The sequence below is a fragment of the Hyla sarda genome, chromosome 4, assembly GCF_029499605.1.
Source record: "Hyla sarda isolate aHylSar1 chromosome 4, aHylSar1.hap1, whole genome shotgun sequence".
NCBI lineage: Eukaryota > Metazoa > Chordata > Amphibia > Anura > Hylidae > Hyla > Hyla sarda.
In genome coordinates, this window is record NC_079192.1 from 402,922,240 (window position 1) to 402,943,917 (window position 21,678).

General features: G+C 48.3%; 1 protein-coding gene and 1 long non-coding RNA gene across 3 annotated transcripts in view; both read left to right on the forward strand.

Moving 5' to 3' along the window:
• The first annotated feature begins 1,919 nt into the window (after positions 1-1,919).
• Positions 1,920-9,273, forward strand: LOC130367126 (uncharacterized). 2 transcript variants are annotated; one of them, XR_008892088.1, is made up of 4 exons: positions 1,920-2,930; positions 2,980-3,111; positions 3,235-3,300; positions 8,967-9,273. It is a non-coding gene; the product is annotated as an uncharacterized LOC130367126 (long non-coding RNA). The 2 variants fall into 2 exon arrangements; XR_008892087.1 differs by having other exon boundaries at positions 1,920-3,111.
• A 254-nt stretch (positions 9,274-9,527) lies between these two features.
• PACSIN2 (protein kinase C and casein kinase substrate in neurons 2) overlaps positions 9,528-21,678 on the forward strand; it is a 112,449-nt gene continuing 100,298 nt past the window's right edge. The window contains exon 1 of the mRNA XM_056517414.1: positions 9,528-9,551. The gene's annotated coding sequence lies outside the window, so the exon portion shown is untranslated. The remainder of the gene's footprint in view (positions 9,552-21,678) is intronic.

Here is a 21,678-nt window from a genome sequence, read left to right on the forward strand (position 1 = left end):
AGAAAGTTAAACAGATTTGTAAATGACTTTTATTAAAAAATCTTAATCCGTCCAGTACTAATTAGCTGCTTAATACTACAGAGGAAATTTTTTTCTTTTTGGAACACAGAGCTCTATGCTGACATCATGACCACAGTGCTCTCTGCTGACACCTCTGTCCATTTTAGGAACTGTCCAGAGCAGCATATATTTGCTATGGGGATTTTCTCCTACTCTGGACAGTTCCTAAAATGGACAGAGATGTCAGCAGAGAGCACTGTGGTCATGATGTCAGCAGAGAGCTCTCTGTTCTAAAAAGAAAAGAATTTCCTCTGTAGTATTCAACAGCTAATAAGTACTGGAAGGATTAATATTTTTTAATAGAAGTAATTTACAAATCTGTTTAACTTTCTGGAGCCAGTTGATATGAAAAATAAAGTTTTTTTCATGGAATACCCCTTTAAATGCATTGAAAAAATAAAAATGGATCCCAATAGTGTGCATACCCTTTGTGCCGAAGATGACACATTCAGCTCTGCTGCACTGACTAACAGAGCCCAGCGAGCACAGCAGCACCGCTATATACTGACAAGTGAAGGAATGTATTGACGCTATGTCGGGATCGATGAGCGTTTCTTACATCCGAAACACCAGCGCTATAGTCCTGAGGACGCTCCATGTCAGATCTTATAACTCCGTCTCCCCTCCCCCATCCCCTTCACTGCTTCTTACTTATCAGGCTGCCCCCTCCACTTTCTTTACCGGCGGCTGAAGATTTCTGACATTTAGAACCAGCTGTAAGCCACGGCGCTGACATCCACAGGAGGTGAATGTTGTCTCACAGGATGGCGGTGTCCATTGTTGTGACTGGAGCATCTCTGTGATCTTCACTATGTAAATATTCAGGCCCACGGGGGATCTGGCTGGAAGGTCTGGTTTATACATAGAAAGTATGGGAATGGTGAAGGCAAGTCTGCGCAGGGCCACTTGTCACCAGGGGCCCCATTGTAGTCATTTGCCCTGCTTACTATGGTAGATATACTTCTATATGTGCAATTTCAATTAGACAAGCACTATATGGCGACTTTACTGCTTAAAGGGGCACTCCTGTGAAAACATTTTTTTATTTTATTTTTTTTAATCAACTGTGGCCAGAACAATAAACAGATTTGTAAATGACTTCTATTTAAAAATCTTAATCCTTCCAGAACTTATCAGCTGCTGTATGTTCCGCAGGAAGTTGTGAAAGAAATGTTTTCCACCGGAGTACCCCTTTAAAGGGGTATTCCATGAAAAAACTGGCTCCAGAAAGTTAAACAGATTTGTAAATCACTTCTATTAAAAAAAAAAAAAACCTTAATCCTACCAGTACTTATCAGCTGTTAAAGTTGAGTTGTTCTTTCCAGTCTGACCACAGTGCTCTCTACTGACACCTCTGTCCGTGTCAGGAACTGTGCAGAGTAGAAACAAATCCCCATAGCAAACCTCTCCTGCTCTGGACAGTTCCGGACATGGACAGAGGTGTCAGCAGAGAGCACTGTGGTCAGACTGGAAAGAACTACACAACTTCCTGTGGAGCATACAGCAGCTGATAAGTACTGGAAGGATTAAGATTTTTTAAATAGAAGTAATTTACAAATCTGCTTAACATTCTGGCACCAGTTGATACCGGAGTACCTCTTTAAGGGAGCATTCTGGGATATGAAAATGTATCCCCTATCCTCTGCATTCTCCTGGATATCCTGCCAAATAGTGCGTGTTGATCACCACATGGAACGGCGGCCGACAAGCCCCCTCCATGCAGCGCTGTGGGAGAGCCGGAGATTGCTGAATGCAGCGCTCCGGCTCTCCCATAGAGCTGTATTGAGGGGGCGTGTCAGCCGCCGTTTCGTGCGGTGGTCGAACACGCCACCTTCCTGCAGACTGCTGGGGCATTGTACGGGAGATCGCGGGGGTCCCAGCCGTTGGAACTGTAACTTTTAGGATAGGGGATGAGTTTTCATATCCCGGAGTACTCCTTTAACTTGTGGAACTTGATTTGTGGTCATAAGGATAAGGGGGTCCCAGAGGCCAGATCCTAAGACCATTTACGTTTTGTCCCTTCAGTCCTATCCACTCGCTGTGCAGGAAACTGAAGAATGGCTTCATTGAAAGCAAGAGGCCATCACTTTATGGCAGTGGTCTCCAACCTGCAGACCTCCAGATGTTGCAAAACTACAACTCCCAGCATGTCTGGACAGCAAAATAGTTTTTTCCCCCTACAATTTCAGAAAAATTACATAAAAAAATGTGACGCGTGAACACAGCATCAGAAGAGGTGTATAACTGCTATATATCCTGATCCCATAAAGGTAGAAGCAGTATACAGATAGAGCTGAAGGGGGAGGGGAATAACTACTTCCATATATCCTGATCCCAAAGAGATAGCAGCAGTATACAGATAGAGCTGGTAGGAAGGTGTATAACTAATATAGTCTGGTCCCATAGAGATAGAGCTGGTAGGGAGGTGTATAACTAATATATTCTGGTCGCATAGAGATAGCAGCAGTATACAGATAGAGCTGGTAGGGAGGTATATAACTAATATATTCTGGTCCCATAGAGATAGCAGCAGTATACAGATAGAGCTGGTAGGAAGGTGTATAACTAATATATTCTGGTCCCATAGAGAGAGAGCTGGTAGGGAGGTATATAACTAATATATTCTGGTCCCATAGAGATAGCAGCAGTATACAGATAAAGCTGGTAGGGAGGTGTATAACTAATATATTCTGGTCCCATAGAGATAGCAGCAGTATACAGATAGAGCTGGTAGGGAGGTGTATAACTAATATATTCTGGTCCCATAGAGATAGCAGCAGTATACAGATAGAGCTGGTAGGGAGGTGTATAACTAATATATTCTGGTCCCATAGAGATAGCAGCAGTATACAGATAGAGCTGGTAGGGAGGTGTATAACTAATATATTCTGGTCCCATAGAGATAGAGCTGGTAGGGAGGTATATAACTAATATATTCTGGTCCCATAGAGATAGCAGCAGTATACAGATAGAGCTGGTAGGGAGGTGTATAACTAATATATTCTGGTCCCATAGAGATAGCAGCAGTATACAGATAGAGCTGGTAGGGAGGTGTATAAGTAATATATATATTCTGATCCCATAGAGATAGCAGCAGTATACAGATAGAGCTGGTAGGGAGGTGTATAACTAATATATATAGCCTGGTCCCATAGAGATAGAGCTGGTAGGGAGGTGTATAACTAATATATTCTGGTCCCATAGAGATAGCAGCAGTATACAGATAGATCTGGTAGGGAGGTGTATAACTAATATATATAGCTGTTACGCCGAGCGCTCCGGGTCCCCGCTCCTCCCCGGAGCGCTCGCTTCTCTCTCGCTACCGCAGCGCTCCGGGCAGCTCCACTGACCCGGTGCGCTGCGATACCGTCTCCAGCCGGGATGCGATTCGCGATGCGGGTAGCGCCCGCTCGCGATGCGCATCCCGGCTCCCGTACCTGACTCGCTCTCCGTCGGTCCTGTCCCGGCGCGCGCGGCCCCGCTCCCTAGGGCGCGCGCGCGCCGGGTCTCTGCGATTTAAAGGGCCACTGCGCCGCTGATTGGCGCAGTGGTTCCAATTAGTGTGTTCACCTGTGCACTCCCTATTTATACCTCACTTCCCCTTCACTCCCTCGCCGGATCTTGTTGCCATTGTGCCAGTGAAAGCGTTTCCTTGTGTGTTCCTAGCCTGTGTTCCAGACCTCCTGCCGTTTCCCCCGACTACGATCCTTGCTGCCTGCCCCGACCTTCTGCTACGTCCGACCTTGCTTCTGTCTACTCCCTTGTACCGCGCCTATCTTCAGCAGTCAGAGAGGTTGAGCCGTTGCTAGTGGATACGACCTGGTCACTACCGCCGCAGCAAGACCATCCCGCTTTGCGGCGGGCTCTGGTGAAAACCAGTAGTGACTTAGAACCGATCCACTAGCACGGTCCACGCCAATCCCTCTCTGGCACAGAGGATCCACTACCTGCCAGCCGGCATCGTGACAGTAGATCCGGCCATGGATCCCGCTGAAGTTCCTCTGCCAGTTGTCGCCGACCTCACCACGGTGGTCGCCCAGCAGTCACAACAGATAGCGCAACAAGGCCAACAGCTGTCTCAACTGACCGTGATGCTACAGCAGCTACTACCACAGCTTCAGCAATCACCTCCTGCACCTCCTCCGCAGCGAGTGGCCGCTTCTGGTCTACGACTATCCTTGCCGGATAAATTTGATGGGGACTCTAAATTCTGCCGTGGCTTTCTTTCCCAATGTTCCCTGCACTTGGAGATGATGTCGGACCAGTTTCCTACTGAAAGGTCTAAGGTGGCTTTCGTAGTCAGCCTTCTGTCTGGAAAAGCTCTGTCATGGGCCACACCGCTCTGGGACCGCAATGACCCCGTCACTGCCTCTATACACTCCTTCTTCTCGGAAATTCGAAGTGTCTTTGAGGAACCTGCCCGAGCCTCTTCTGCTGAGACTGCCCTGTTGAACCTGGTCCAGGGTAATTCTTCCGTTGGCGAGTACGCCGTACAATTCCGTACTCTTGCTTCAGAATTATCCTGGAATAATGAGGCCCTCTGCGCGACCTTTAAAAAAGGCCTATCCAGCAACATTAAAGATGTTCTGGCCGCACGAGAAATCCCTGCTAACCTACATGAACTCATCCATCTTGCCACTCGCATTGACATGCGTTTTTCCGAAAGGCGTCAGGAGCTCCGCCAGGATATGGACTTTGTTCGCACAAGGCGTTTTTTCTCCCCGGCTCCTCTCTCCTCTGGTCCCCTGCAATCCGTTCCTGTGCCTCCCGCCGTGGAGGCTATGCAGGTCGACCGGTCTCGCCTGACACCTCAAGAGAGGACACGACGCCGCATGGAGAATCTCTGCCTGTACTGTGCCAGCACCGAACACTTCCTGAAGGATTGTCCTATCCGTCCTCCCCGCCTGGAAAGACGTACGCTGACTCCGCACAAAGGTGAGACAGTCCTTGATGTCTACTCTGCTTCTCCACGTCTTACTGTGCCTGTGCGGATATCTGCCTCTGCCTTCTCCTTCTCTACTATGGCCTTCTTGGATTCCGGATCTGCAGGAAATTTTATTTTGGCCTCTCTCGTCAACAGGTTCAACATCCCAGTGACCAGTCTCGCCAGACCCCTCTACATCAATTGTGTAAACAATGAAAGATTGGATTGTACCATACGTTTCCGCACGGAGCCCCTTCTAATGTGCATCGGACCTCATCACGAGAAGATTGAATTTTTGGTCCTCCCCAATTGCACTTCCGAAATCCTCCTTGGACTACCCTGGCTTCAACTCCATTCCCCAACCCTGGATTGGTCCACTGGGGAGATCAAGAGTTGGGGGCCCTCTTGTTTCAAGGACTGCCTAAAACCGGTTCCCAGTACCCCTTGCCGTGACTCTGTGGTTCCCCCTGTAACCGGTCTCCCTAAGGCCTATATGGACTTTGCGGATGTTTTTTGCAAAAAACAAGCTGAGACTCTACCTCCTCACAGGCCTTATGATTATCCTATTGACCTCCTCCCGGGCACTACTCCACCCCGGGGCAGAATCTATCCTCTGTCCGCCCCAGAGACTCTTGCTATGTCGGAGTACATCCAGGAAAATTTAAAAAAAGGCTTTATCCGTAAATCCTCCTCTCCTGCCGGAGCCGGATTTTTCTTTGTGTCCAAAAAAGATGGCTCTCTACGTCCTTGCATTGACTACCGCGGTCTTAATAAAATCACGGTAAAGAACCGCTACCCCCTACCCCTCATCTCTGAACTCTTTGATCGCCTCCAAGGTGCCCACATCTTTACCAAACTGGACTTAAGAGGTGCTTATAATCTCATCCGCATCAGAGAGGGGGATGAATGGAAAACGGCATTTAACACTAGAGATGGACACTTTGAGTATCTGGTCATGCCCTTTGGCCTGTGCAACGCCCCTGCCGTCTTCCAAGACTTTGTTAATGAAATTTTTCGTGATCTCTTATACTCCTGTGTTGTTGTATATCTGGACGATATCCTGATTTTTTCTGCCAATCTAGAAGAACACCGCCAGCATGTCCGTATGGTTCTTCAGAGACTTCGTGACAATCAACTTTATGCCAAGATAGAGAAATGTCTGTTTGAATGCCAATCTCTTCCTTTCCTAGGATACTTGGTCTCTGGCCAGGGACTACAAATGGATCCAGACAAACTCTCTGCCGTCTTAGATTGGCCACGCCCCTCCGGACGTTTTTTGGGGTTCGCCAATTATTACAGGCAATTTATTCCACATTTTTCTACCGTTGTGGCCCCTATCGTGGCTTTAACCAAAAAAAATGCCAATCCCAAGTCTTGGCCTCCTCAAGCGGAAGACGCCTTTAAACGGCTCAAGTCTGCCTTTTCTTCGGCTCCCGTGCTCTCCAGACCTGACCCATCTAAACCCTTCCTATTGGAGGTTGATGCCTCCTCTGTAGGAGCTGGAGCGGTCCTTCTACAAAAAAATTCTTCCGGGCATGCTGTTACTTGTGGTTTTTTTTCTAGGACCTTCTCTCCGGCGGAGAGAAACTACTCCATCGGGGATCGAGAGCTTCTAGCCATTAAATTAGCACTTGAGGAATGGAGGCATCTGCTGGAGGGATCAAGATTTCCAGTTATTATTTACACCGATCACAAGAACCTCTCCTATCTCCAGTCTGCCCAACGGCTGAATCCTCGCCAGGCCAGGTGGTCTCTGTTCTTTGCCCGATTTAATTTTGAAATTCACTTTCGGCCTGCCGATAAGAACATTAGGGCCGATGCTCTCTCTCGTTCCTCGGATGCCTCGGAAGTTGAACTCTCTCCGCAACACATCATTCCTCCTGACTGCCTGATTTCCACTTCTCCAGCCTCCATCAGGCAAACTCCTCCAGGAAAGACCTTCGTCTCTCCACGCCAACGCCTCGGAATCCTCAAATGGGGTCACTCCTCCCATCTCGCAGGTCATGTAGGCATCAAGAAATCTGTGCAACTCATCTCTCGCTTCTATTGGTGGCCGACTCTGGAGACGGATGTCGTGGACTTTGTGCGAGCCTGCACTGTCTGTGCCCGGGATAAGACTCCTCGCCAGAAGCCCGCTGGTTTTCTTCATCCTCTGCCTGTCCCCGAACAGCCTTGGTCTCTGATTGGTATGGATTTTATTACAGACCTACCCCCATCCCGTGGCAACACTGTTGTTTGGGTGGTCGTTGATCGATTCTCCAAGATGGCACATTTCATCCCTCTTCCTGGTCTTCCTTCAGCGCCTCAGTTGGCTAAACAATTTTTTGTACACATTTTTCGTCTTCACGGGTTGCCCACACAGATAGTCTCGGATAGAGGCGTCCAATTCGTGTCAAAATTCTGGAGGGCTCTCTGTAAACAACTCAAGATTAAATTAAACTTTTCTTCTGCATATCATCCTCAATCCAATGGACAAGTAGAAAGAATTAACCAGGTCTTGGGTGATTATTTACGACATTTTGTTTCCTCCCGCCAGGATGATTGGGCAGATCTTCTACCATGGGCCGAATTCTCGTATAACTTTAGAGTCTCTGAATCTTCCTCCAAATCCCCATTTTTCGTGGTGTACGGCCGTCACCCTCTTCCCCCCCTCCCTACTCCCTTGCCCTCTGGTTTGCCCGCTGTAGATGAAGTGACTCGTGATCTTTCCATCATATGGAAAGAGACCCAAGATTCTCTTTTACAGGCTTCATCTCGCATGAAAAAGTTTGCCGATAAGAAAAGAAGAGCTCCCCCCATTTTTGCTCCCGGAGACAAGGTATGGCTCTCCGCTAAATATGTCCGCTTTCGTGTCCCCAGTTACAAACTGGGTCCACGCTATCTTGGTCCTTTCAAAGTCTTGTGCCAAATTAATCCTGTCTCTTACAAACTTCTTCTTCTTCCTCCTTCTCTCCGTATTCCTAATGCCTTTCATGTCTCTCTTCTTAAACCACTCATCATCAACCGTTTCTCTCCCAAGTTAGTTTCTCCCACTCCTGTCTCCGGTTCTTCTGACGTCTTCTCAGTGAAAGAGATACTGGCCTCCAAGACGGTCAGAGGAAAAAAGTTCTTTTTGGTGGATTGGGAGGGCTGTGGACCTGAAGAGAGATCCTGGGAACCTGAGGACAACATCCTAGACAAAAGTCTGCTCCTCAGGTTCTCAGGCTCTAAGAAGAGGGGGAGACCCAAGGGGGGGGGTACTGTTACGCCGAGCGCTCCGGGTCCCCGCTCCTCCCCGGAGCGCTCGCTTCTCTCTCGCTACCGCAGCGCTCCGGGCAGCTCCACTGACCCGGTGCGCTGCGATACCGTCTCCAGCCGGGATGCGATTCGCGATGCGGGTAGCGCCCGCTCGCGATGCGCATCCCGGCTCCCGTACCTGACTCGCTCTCCGTCTGTCCTGTCCCGGCGCGCGCGGCCCCGCTCCCTAGGGCGCGCGCGCGCCGGGTCTCTGCGATTTAAAGGGCCACTGCGCCGCTGATTGGCGCAGTGGTTCCAATTAGTGTGTTCACCTGTGCACTCCCTATTTATACCTCACTTCCCCTTCACTCCCTCGCCGGATCTTGTTGCCATTGTGCCAGTGAAAGCGTTTCCTTGTGTGTTCCTAGCCTGTGTTCCAGACCTCCTGCCGTTGCCCCCGACTACGATCCTTGCTGCCTGCCCCGACCTTCTGCTACGTCCGACCTTGCTTCTGTCTACTCCCTTGTACCGCGCCTATCTTCAGCAGTCAGAGAGGTTGAGCCGTTGCTAGTGGATACGACCTGGTCACTACCGCCGCAGCAAGACCATCCCGCTTTGCGGCGGGCTCTGGTGAAAACCAGTAGTGACTTAGAACCGATCCACTAGCACGGTCCACGCCAATCCCTCTCTGGCACAGAGGATCCACTACCTGCCAGCCGGCATCGTGACAATAGCCTGGTCCCATAGAGATAGAGCTGGTAGGGAGGTGTATAACTAATATATTCTGGTCCCATAGAGATAGCAGCAGTATACAGATAGATCTGGTAGGGAGGTGTATAACTAATATATATATCCTGGTCCCATAGAGATAGCAGCAGCAGTATACAGATAGTGCTGAGAGGGGTCAGATAGATGATTATAGCATCTGTTAGTTAACAGGAAGTCATCTGATCCAGGACTGACCACTTTCTCTGACAAGTGTTTTCTGTGGGTCACATTGGCGATCACATGACCCACTTACAATAATGGATACATGCAGATGTGCTGGACACAGAGAGGGAGATTTATCAAAACCTGTGCAGAGGAAAACCTGCCCAGTTGCCCATAGCAACCAATCAGATGGCTTCTTTCATTTTCAACAAGCAAAATGAAAGAAGCGATCTGATTGGTTGCTATGGGCAACTGGGCAACTTTTCCTCTGGACAGGTTTTGATAAGTCTCCCCCAAAGTGCTTCTTTAATTGCCTCAGCTTTATGTTGGTAACTATATGTAAAAGCAACATGTGACTGCTTTCGGACATTGCGATATTGTGCGTTTTATCACCATTTTATTGCCTACACTTTTTATACAGGTAAAACATTTTTTTTTAAATAGTAAGTTTCACCTGTAAACCCCTCCCCCCAAAAATCTGTATGAAAGGGCATGGTCTTCCATAGTGTGCCGTAAATAGCGCGGTTTTCTGATACATTGTAAATAGCCATGTGATTTTGTGAGGAAAACTACAGCCGTGACTAAATAGTCCCCTTTGGCCTCTGTGGGTGAACAGTCATTTTATGTGCAGGACTGTGCGGACAGCAACAACCAAAAAAAAACAAAAAAACATGGTGAACCTGGGCGCATTCACATCACGATTTTGCCATTCTGTTTTGCATCAGTTTTTTTTTCTTCACAGAACTTATGCCCTAAAAACTGACAAAACTGTATGCAAACGTGTGCTCTGAAAGGAAACTGCGTACGGTTTTAAAGGGGTACTTCACTGCCCCAGCTATCGGAACATTTGTTTATGAACGCTGGGTGTTTGTTATGGGAGTTGTGACATCACGGCCACGCCCCCTCAATGCAAGTCTATGGGAGGGGGCGTGGCCCCCTCCCATAGACTTGCATTGAGGGGGCGTGGTGTTTTTCACAGAACTTATGCCCTAAAAACTGACAAAACTGTATGCAAATGTGTGCTCTGAAATGAAACTGCGTACGGTTTTAAAGGGGTACTTCACTGCCCCAGCTATCGGAATTTTTTTTTATGTGTTGGTTACGGGAGTTGTGACATCACAGCCACGCCCCCTCAATGCAAGTCTATGGGAGGGGGCGTGGCCCCCTCCCATAGACTTGCATTGAGGGGGCGTGGCGTGACGTCACGACTCCTGCAGCCCGCACCCAGCGTTCATAAAAAAATGTTCCGAAAGCTGGGTCAGTGGAGTACCCCTTTAAACTGTATGCGGTTTGAATTTAGAGGTCCTGTTGCATCAGTTGTTGTAAGGGTGGGTTCACACCACGATTTTCGGCATACGGCTTCATAAAAAAAAAAAAAACGTATGCAACCGTACAGAAAACCGTGCCCATAGACTTCTCATTCAAAACCGTATGCACCATAATGTATACGGTTGTCTCCGGTTTTCAAACCATACGGTTTTTTACTTTTTTTTTTTTTTTTCTTTTTCCGGACAGAAAACTGTGGCGGATTTAGCAAATGACCGCTAATCGCAATTAGGATAATTAGTTGAAATCATGAGAGTCGACTGGTAACATGAGGTTTTATTACTGCGGGAGGAACAGCTGCTGAGGGAAGCCGAGGCTACGGCACAACACACATGGCTGACACCTACACAATACTCACAAATGTGAGGTGGGAAATTCACTGTGGACACTTCTGAGAAGGTGGTATCTTAAAGGGGTACTCCTGTGAAAAAAAAAATATATATATTTTTTGCTTAATTAACTGGTGCCAGAAAGTTAAACAGATTTGTAAATTACTTCTTTTTAAAAATCTTAATCCTTCCAGTACTTATCAGCTGCTTTATGCTCCACAGGAAGTTCTTTTATTTTTAAATTTCTTTCCAGTGTGACCACAGTGCTCTCTGCTGACACCTCTGTCCATGTCAGGAACTGTTGCTATGGGGATTTGTTCCTGCTCTGGACAGTTCCTGACACGGACAGAGGTGTCAGCAGAGAGCACTGTGGTCAGACTGGAAAGAACTACACAACTACGTCATTTACGAATCTGTTTAACTTTCTGGCACCGGTTGATTTAAAATAATTGTTTTCCTCCGGGGGTACCCCTTAAGGGTACATTCACACGTATAGGATCCTGCGCAGATTTGATGCGCAGGATTTGCAACTGCCTATTAGCAGCTGTGCTCAGTCATTTAGTTTACATTGAAATCTGCAGCATCAAATCCTGCGCATCAAGATACCTTAAGTGGTATATTCTCCCAGAGTTGTTTGTGACTTACTCTCTTCTCCCTATTGAGATAACATGCACACTCAGCTAAGTGGAGCATGCAGTAGTATAGAGGGGTTGGAAGGAATTGTTTGTAGGCCCCTATAGACCTTAGACAGGAGAGTTGTCACCAGGAGAGTAGTCAGGATGCAAAAGGCCTAGGGATGAGTCTAGAACAAAGTCAGGAGCAACCCGGCATTGGTAGCACCACTAGTACCAGGTGTAGTATCCAGGGGGACAACGTAGTAGGAAATGGACTTCAGAGCAGCGAATGGTTAAGAACGGCGCTGACCAGGATCAGAAGCATAGAGTAAAAAGCAGTCGGTTTATTCGGATTTCCAATAATGCAACGCATTTCACCGCTGACGTGGCTTCAACGAGGTGCCTGATGAAGCCGCGTCAGCGGTGAAACGCGTTGTATTATTGGAAATCCGAATAAACCGACTGCTTTTTACTCTATGCTTCTGATCCTGGTCAGCGCCGTTCTTAACCATTCGCTGCTCTGAAGTCCATTTACTACTACGTTCCTTGCGATTGGGAAGGCTGCAGACTGGGCATTATCACCTCTCCATGCTCACCATTGTTGTGTGTGAGGCCACACAACCACCGAGGGTAAGAGTTTCTAGTTATCTTGCTGGCTTGCCCGAAGGTGGTTTTGTGCTATTGAGCGCTCTTCTTTTTATTTTTGATTTTATCCAGGGGACAAGACAGGAGTTGTAATGGATGAGGTAAAATGTCTATTTCAAAATATGCTAGCTAAAATGGCCACTCACTAACTCACTCCCCCTCCCATCGTGTATGAAACAATGTGTATAAGATGGCGCCTCCAGAGAGGGCTACACCCAAGATGATAAGACCCACATGCTGGATGAGGAACACCTGCAGATGGAAGAAACCAATCACAAGAACAGTTATTCATGACGAATAGCTTTGCACACAGCACATTGTTACAGACTATAAAAACCCCTGTAACTGTTGTAAATACAGGAAGTATCATTTGCTGAACTTTGTGTCGGAGTGATTTTCTCTCGTGCATGCATTGATCCTGATACCTAATTGCGAAGGGGGCAGATCACTCATCTGATACCGGTTCGGTTCCAATCCATTTCAAAGTCAGGAGCAAGAACGGTATTCCAGGCATGGTATCTGGAGGCAAAGGCATGAACAGCTGGGAGTCAGGACCAGGTGTAGCATCAGGACAAGTCATGAATGTAGTCAAGAATAGTCAGGCGCAGGCAAAGATTTTGCAAGGAATGAAGAACTTTGATCATCTGTCAATATGTGACAGGTCGATGCCCCTTTAAAGGGGTACTCTGCCCCTAGACATCTTATCCCCTATCTAAAGGATAGTTGGGACCCCCGCGATCTCTGTGCAGCACCCAGCGTTCTTTTAGAGCGCTGGGTGCGGGCGGCTGGGGTCGTGATTTCACGGCCACGCCCCTCGTGACACCACACCCCCTTAATGCAAGTCTATGGGAGGGGGCGTGGCGGATGCCACGCCCCCTCCCAAAGACTTGCATCGAGTGGGTGTGGTGTGACATCACAAGGGGCGTGGCCATGATGTCACCACCACCCTGCCGCCCTCTCCAAGCGTTCGGGGAAAAAATGTTCTCAACGCTGGGGCAGCGGAGTACCCCTTTAAGGAGGTTATGGGGCACAATGTCATCTTCTGTGCTAGGAGTTGTAGGGCCAAACCAGTAGGACTAAGGTGGAAGCCACTAAAGGAAGAAGCGTCATCGGGATGGACTCGTCATGTTGCTGGAACTGGATGAGGTGATCGTGTTTTTATAAATACTGGCTTCTATGTTGTAAGGGGGTGAGCTCCCTGTAAATGGATCTCTACCATCAAAGTGTAAGGACTGACAGAAAAGAAATTCAAAAAGAAAAGAACTTCCTCTGGAGTATACAGCAGCTGATAAGTACTGGAAGGATTAAGATTTTTTTAATAGAAGTAATTTACAAATCTGTTTAACTCTCTGGCACCAGTTTGATTGCTCTGCGTGTAGAGGTGAACATTTACTTTCCATGTGGATATGACAAGTACTGACGGCACAATCCCCAGTGGAAATATTCCAGGAATGTGACAGCGGTATGCACTTACCTTGGCCTCCCTGTGCTCAGCCCGGCCTTCTATGAACCCGGAGAAGCTAAACATGAATTCACAGCTTTACTCAGAAACTCTTCACTGCCTCCACAACAATGGGTCAGATCCTTCAGATAAAGGAGAACAATAGCTCTCTGCAGTTTATGACAAGGCCACCGTGTCTATCTGATATAATCTGATTTGATTTGAGAGGACGACAGGGAAGCACTGGGATAGCGACATTCTCACGGTGCCGCTCTCTTATGCAGGCGAAGCCCCCTGCCTTTGTAATACTCCAGCTTTACCGACAAAATTGGGCTGCCGTTGGCGTTATGAGCGGGACATGCTTCATCTGCATGCAAGAGAGTGCACCGCAAGTCCGTACTATTTGATCATCATCAGCCAAAGCTGCCAATTGCGGTAGTATCGCACTCTTCTGTCTATGGTTTCCTCCCAACTCTTTTTTAAATTTTTTTATTTTAATAATTTAAGGGTGCGTTCCCACCAGGCGTATACGCAGCATGAAATACACTGCGTATTCCTTGCTCACTATACACAACAGGGCTTTCCGGCGGCAGCCCTATGCGTGTAGAGTTTTGGAGGCGGGGCCGTGTGCCGGCGTGACTGTGACGCGCGGTTCAGCCTCCAAAACTCACTGCACACATAGGGCTGCTGCCCCGAAAGCCCTGATGTATATAGTGAGCGAGGAATGCGCAGCGTATTTCCCGCTGCTGCCGTAAATTTTGCGCAGCGTGAAATACGCTGCGTATATGCCAGGTTGGAACGCACCCTTACAGGATACGTCACCAAACATGCCTCCCAACTCTTACTCAAATAGATGTCGAAGGGAAGGTGGAATAGAAAGTTGAATAAATAGCTAAACATCTGGTGCGGATATTATGTGAACAGCGAAGCAGAATCACATTAAAATCAATGGGACTCTGCTGCTGTAAAATCTCTGTGTGGAATTCCACTGCGGAATTTAGCGCGGAAATTCTGCTGTGTGAACATGACCTTAAAGGGGTACTCCGCCCCTAGACATCTTATCCCCTATCCAAAGGGTAGGGGATAAGATGTCTTACCGTAGGGTCCCCGCAATCTCTCCTGCGGCACCCCCGTACATCAGCAGTTTGGAGCTATGTTTTGCTAATGATGGGCGATACAGGGGACAGGGTATTGGGACATCACAGCCCCGCACCCTTGTGACAAATGCCCCCTCAATGTAAGTCTATGGCAGGGGGCGTGTCGCCGCCACGCCCCTTCCCATAGGCTTGAATTGAAGGGGCGGGGTGTGATATCACGAGGGGCGGGGCCATGATGTCACAATACCCCGTCCCCTGTATCGCCCGTCATTAGCCATGCACCAGGCTGCGGGGAACGTCAGACATCTTATCCCCTATCCTTTGTGTGTGGTATAGCGGGGTGCAATGCAGGACAGATTTTATTAACCCCTTCTTGTCGTGACGCTGGTCCTGGGCTAGGCACGGGTGCAATGAAACACCGACGCCAAGTTATGGACAATGTTAGCTTTACTGAGGGTAGACAGATGACACAGTCTATGCAGTACAGCCAGGGCCCAAGGAGGTGACCAGTGACACGGGGACCTCACAGGCTTGCTGGGACTTGCAGTATGTAGAGACACTTTAGTGCAGGCCACGGTGACTATATAGAAGACTTAACTTGACTGACTTGGCAATTGACATGAAGATGACTTTGAGCTTACTTGAGCTGACTTTGTGGCTGCAGACTTTAGGCTTGAGGCCTCCAATGCTCTGGACACACAGAGACGACTACACTGGACCTCAGGAACAAGAGCTAAGAGCTCCAATAGAGAGACTGCAGCCCCTCCCCTGGTTTTTCTAGCTTAGCAAGGATCCCATAGGTCACTTGGGGGGGTCACCTGGTCACTAGTGCCTCCTGGGTAACAAGCACATGGTATAATATTTAAAGTAACAGTACACTAGTAATACAAACATATATATAATAGGGGTTACACCATAAGGGGGCTCTGGGGACATCCCGTACTGGGCCACCCCATTAGGATAGGGGATAAGATATCTAGGGGCAGAGTACCCCTTTAAAGAGTATCTCTCATGATCTTGTTAAATTTTTTAATCCTCCCAGTTCACTGCCCCCATTAGAATATACCACCCCTGCCTTTATTTTTATTATTTTTTAGTTTTCTACCATGATATTGCTCTGTATTCTCGTCTCGTCAGATTCACAGACTGGGAAGGGGCGTTCCCAAGCAGGCGTGACATCATCTGAAGCCATACAGGGGAGAACTTCCTCCCTCACTCTGCTACATACAGCCCAAAGCAGTTCAGTGTGAGATGAGCTATGATTGGTTAAGGCTGCACACCCCCCCCCCCCCTCAGCACTTGAGACTGCATTTCCTGATTTTGGACTTCTGCCAGGCCAGCAGGAGTCCAAAGTCTGTGCAAAAGATGGGGGAGAAATGTGCTCTGGATCAGTAGGGAGACACCTAATGGCAGCTTTTTTTTAAACACAAATAAAACATAGAAAACTTAATTAATTAGTTTTAATGACCGTGCCCATTTAAGGGTATTTTAACACAGCAGAATGTCAGGATATTCTGCAGATAGTGGGCACCGGCAAAACATGCTGGTGCTTGGACCGCTCAGAGATGCGCCGCCTCCATAGTCGACAATGCCTTTTCGGGCGGTTGCCGCAGAAAGCGTTGACATGACGCAAAAATGCAGCCATAGTACGCCTGTGTGAATCAAGCCTACATCTCATGAGCGTAGAGAAAGAATCTGCAAGGTGTAGCATTGTGGCCTCTACATTTTTGGGATTAGGACCCCACGGATCAGATAGTAATGGTACATCCCCAAATTTTTTTTTTTTTTTTAGCAATTCTCATGTAAGACTCTCATGGCTGCTTTCTTCCAGGAACAGCACCAATGTATTCACATGAATTTGGCCGAGCTGCAGTACCGCACACAGCCTGTGAGCAAGCAGTGGCGCTGTTTCTGTAAAAAAACAAACAAAAAAAAAACAGCCATATACATTTTTTTTTTGCTAATCTCACACAGTAATAACCTCCTCCACACACCACATATCTCAGCCTCTACAGTGTGACTGTCATATTGTTGTCTCGTGTCTGCTTTCCGGCAGGGGAACTCTGAGACTGTTCATCACCGCGTCTATTTTTACTCCTTTTATTGACAGATCTCGCTTAACTAGCATCCTGTGATCTCACAGCCCAGGCAGTTTATCTAGATCCCGAGCCCTCAAATCTTTTTGATGCCACATCAAGAGACATTTTGTTCTGCAGCCCTGGCAGCGGCGGCAAAACGACGGGCGTACGAGAGGAGATTCACGTGCGCCAGGATGATGGGAAATGAAATGAGCAGCTGAAAGGGACAGATGGTTTGGGAGGCAGGCACGGTTACCACTAGCTGCGACAACACATAACAGAAGGCTTGGAAAGGGGGCACAAACGCCAGGCCAAATAAAGCTTTGGAAAAATTTACTGTGGGGGGGGGGGTCTGGGTGTGAACTGTGATTTCTTTATCTTTGCAGCACAATACACAAGCAACATAGGAATCCATTAGTGGACAGTATTGTCCAACCTGTGGCTCCCCAGCTGTTTCAAAACTATGACTCCCGGGCATGCTGGGAGTCATAGTTTTGCAACTGTGGAGTGCCACAAGTTGAGGAACAATGCATTTTTTTGCGGTGTCACCATGAGAACAGACTACAAACTAACCCTGTGTAGTCTGATCCTGCCCTCTCCAGTATGCGGTCAGACCCCCTTTTGTCACCATTCTTTGTGGCATACTACAAGGTGCTGGAAATATTCATCACAGATTTTGTTCCATACGGACATGACGGCATCACACAGTTGCCTGACCACGGGTCTGATGACCCCTCAACCTTAGGGTGGGTTAGATCACTGCCTGACCAGGGGTCGGCTTATCTTAACCTTAGGGTGGGTTACATTATTGCCTGAATTAGGGTCTGATGACCCTAACCATGGGTTGGGTGGGTAAAATCAATACCGGACCATGGGTCTAGTTACCCCAACCTTAGGGTGTGTTAGATCACTGCCTGACCACGGGTCTGGTGACCCGAACTTTAGGGTGCTTTGGATCACCGCCTGATCATGGGTCTGATGAAGCCCAATCTTAGGATGGGTTAGATCACTGCCCGACTACGCATCTGATAACCCCAACCTTAGTGTAGGTTAGATCACTGCCCGACCACAGGTCTGATGACCCCAACCTTAGGGTGGGTTAGATCACTGCCTGACCACGCGTCTGATGACCCCAACTGTAGGGTGCGTTTGATCACTGCCTTACCACGTGTTTGGTGACTCCAACTTTAGGGTGGGTTAGAGCACTACCTGACCACAGGTCTGATGTCCCCAACTTTAGGGTGGGTTAGATCACTGCCTACCCACTGGTCTGAGGCCCCCAAACTTAGGGTGGGTTAGATCACTGCCCGACCACAGGTCTGATGACCCCACAACCATGGGATGGGTTAGACCACTGCTTTACTACTGGTCTAAAGAACCCAAACTTAGGGTGAGTTAGATCACTGCCTGACCAGGGATCGGCTTATCCCAATCTTAGGGTGGGTTACATCATTGCCTGAATTAGGGTCTGATGACCCTAACCATGGGTTGGGTGGGTAAAATCACTACCTGACCACGGGTCTAGTGACTTCAACCTTCGGGTAGGTTAGATCACTGCCTGAAAACAGGTCTGATGACTTCAACTTGAGGGTGGGTTAGATCAGTGCCTTACCATGCGTCTGATGACCCCAACTGTAGGGTGTGTTTGATCACTGCCATACCACATGTTTGGTGACTCCAACTTTAGGGTGGGTTAGAGCACTACCTGCCCACTGGTCTGAAGCACCAAACTTAGGGTGGGTTAGATCACTGCCTGCCCACTGGTTTGAGGCCCCCAAACATAGGTTGGGTTAGATCACAGGTCTGATGACCCCAACCTTAGAGTGGTTTAGATCACCGCCTGACCACGTGTTTGATGACCCCAACCTTAGGGTTAGTTAGATCACTGTTTGACCATGGGTCTGATGAAGCCCAATGTTAGGGTGGGTTAGACCACTGCCAGTCCACTGGTCTGATCAACACAACCTTAAGATCACTTCCTGACCACAGGTCAAAGGCAAAGGAGAGGTCAAGAAGAAGGAGAGCAGAATTTTGTGAGGCTTTGGCGGTCAACACATTGGCCACCTTGGTTAGGGCGGTTTCGGTAGAGTGGTGGGGACCGTAACCAGTTTGAAGGTGTTGCAAGAGTTATTTGTATGAGAGGTTGGAGGACAGTTCAAGGTAGATATGTTGTTCAAGAAATTATAAAGCAAAGGGGAGAAGCAAGATGGGGTGGTAGGTGGACAGAGAGGATGGGTCGAGAGATGTTTTTTTTAGGTGTGATGGTTGCATGTATAAATGATGAAGGAAAAGTGCCAGTGTTTAGTGATAGGTTAAAGAGATGGGTTGAATACTGTAGTCAGGTTGGGGATGAGGTGACATCCTCTAGTGACACCCCCAGACAGCCTCTAGTGACATCTCCAAGCTTGTCTTTCCTTCACTACACTTTGTTGCCCCAGTCCTGTATCTAATACCCTGGTTATGGTTTGTAGGTGCATCCTTGGTGCATGCCGATGCACACGCCCTATGTGATGTTTTTTTTTTTTGGTGGGTTTCCCCTTTAAAATGATGGCAAAGCGTATGGGCAGATTAACCTTCATACGGGATATACTTTGTGATTCATGAGCTTACTTTGCATTGGCTAAGTCCGATAATCTGTGAACATATGGGACGCCCTACACGTCTGTTTGTTCAAGTATCATCCATGAGAGTTTCTGCTTCCCCACTTATGGCAGATGACACTTGTCTGATGAGACATTTATATGATCGTATGTAGAGCACCCGGCAGCTTCCATACAGATAGACATATGTGTACGTATGCCAGTGTCTCCAGCTCTTGCAAAAATACAACTCCCAGCATGTCTGGACAGCCATGCTGTCCGGGCATGCTGGGAGTTCTAGTTTTGCAACAGCTGGAGGCACTCCTGGTTTTGCAACAGCTTGAGGCACTCCTGGGAGTTGTAGTTTTGCAACAGCTGGATGACCTCCTGGTTTTGCAACAGCTAGAGGCACTCCTGGGAGTTGTAGTTTTGCAACAGTTGGAGGCACTCCTGGTTTTGCAACAGCTGGGGGCACTCCTGGGAGTTGTAGTTTTGCAACAGCTGGAGGCCCTCCTGGTTTTGCAACAGCTGGAGGCACTCCTGGTCGTTGTAGTTTTGCAACAGCTGGAGGCACTCCTGGTTTTGCAACAGCTGGGGGCACTCCTGGGAGTTGTAGTTTTGCAACAGCTGGAGGCACTCCTGGTTTTGCAACAGCTTGAGGCACTCATGGGAGTTGTAGTTTTCCAACAGCTGGAGGCACTCTTGGTTTTGCAACAGCTAGAGGCACTCCTGGGTGTTGTAGTTTTGCAACAGCTGGAGGCACTCCTGGTTTTGCAACAGCTGGGGGCACTCCTGGCAGTTGTAGTTTTGCAACAGCTGGAGGCCCTCCTGGTTTTGCAACAGCTGGGGGCACTCCTGGGAGTTGTAGTTTTGCAACAGCTGGAGGCCCTCCTGGTTTTGCAACAGCTAGAGGCACTCCTGGGAGTTGTAGTTTTGCAACAGTTGGAGGCACTCCTGGTTTTGCAACAGCTGGAGGCACTCCTGGTCATTGTAGTTTTGCAACAGCTGGAGGCACTCCTGGTTTTGCCACAGCTGTGGGCACTCCTGGGGTTTGTAGTTTTACAACAGTTGGAGGCCCTCCTGGTTTTGCAACAGCTGGGGGCACTCCTGGGAGTTGTAGTTTTGCAGCAGCTGGAGGCACTCTTGGTTTTGCCACAGCTGGGGGCACTCCTGGGGGTTGTAGTTTTGCAACAGCTGGAGGCACTCTTGGTTTTGCAACAAACCAGTAAGAGGCACTCCTGGGGGTTGTAGTTTTGCAACAGCTGGAGGCCCTCCTGGTTTTGCAACAGCTAGAGGCACTCCTGGGAGTTGTAGTTTTGCAACAGCTGGAGGCACTCCTGGTTTTGCAACAGCTGGGGCACTCCTGGGAGTTGTAGTTTTGCAACAGCTGGAGGCACTCCTGGTTTTGCAACAGCTGGGGGCACTCCTGGGAGTTGTAGTTTTGCAACAGCTGGAGGCAGTCCTGGTTTTGCAACAGCTGGAAGCACTCCTGATGGAGGCAAACGTGAAATGGTTAATACTCCAGCAGAATGATCAAAGGACTCATCCGGGACTATAACAATGATGACCCTCGCTCTTCAGCCTTGACCGTCTCTTTATTGCCTCCACTACTTTATTACCCATTTACAGCCCCTTCCTTGTGCTGGAGGACACAGCCTTGTATGTTATTGTCCTGGAGGACCCCTTTAAAGTCAATATTACTACTTTACCCTATCATTGCCCAGAAAAGAGACTGGCACTTCACTCCTTGATGTTGTGTAGCAGAGACTCCGGGTCCCTAATGATAAATAGGAATCATATGTAATGACCCTGATTATTATTATTTGGGCACCATGGCTGTTAGTAAGTATGGAAACTTTATGGGCATTTTGGTTATATATATAATGGGTATCATTATGGGGGCACTCAGGCTATTATAGAACAAGAGGACACTGAAAGTTATTGACAGTAGGGTCACTATAGAAGAATGTCATTCTAGGGGCTATGAAGGCTATCTGGCCATTATTATGGGGACACTGGCTATTATTGTGTGGGGCACCCTGGTTATCATTATGGGGGCATCCTGGCTATTATAGGCCATGTGTACCCTCTGGTTATTATTATGGGTGCACACAGACTATTATAGGCTGTGTGTACCCTTTATTTATCATAATGGGGGCCCCCCTGACTATTACAAGCTATGTACCTAGGGCTGGGCGGTATGACCAAATCTGCGTATCACGGTATTTTTGTAACTTTCGGCAGTTCCACGGTATATAACGGTATTCCCCCCCCCCCCCCCCAAATTAATTATCAGTCCAGCGCTGCGCTATTCTGCCCCCCCCCCCCAACAATAATTAATTATCAGCCCAGCGCTGCCCCCATCGGGGTAAATACTCACATGTCACCCGCTGCCCTCCTCCTGCTGTTTGTTGCGGCCGCCGGCGCAGACACAAGGTA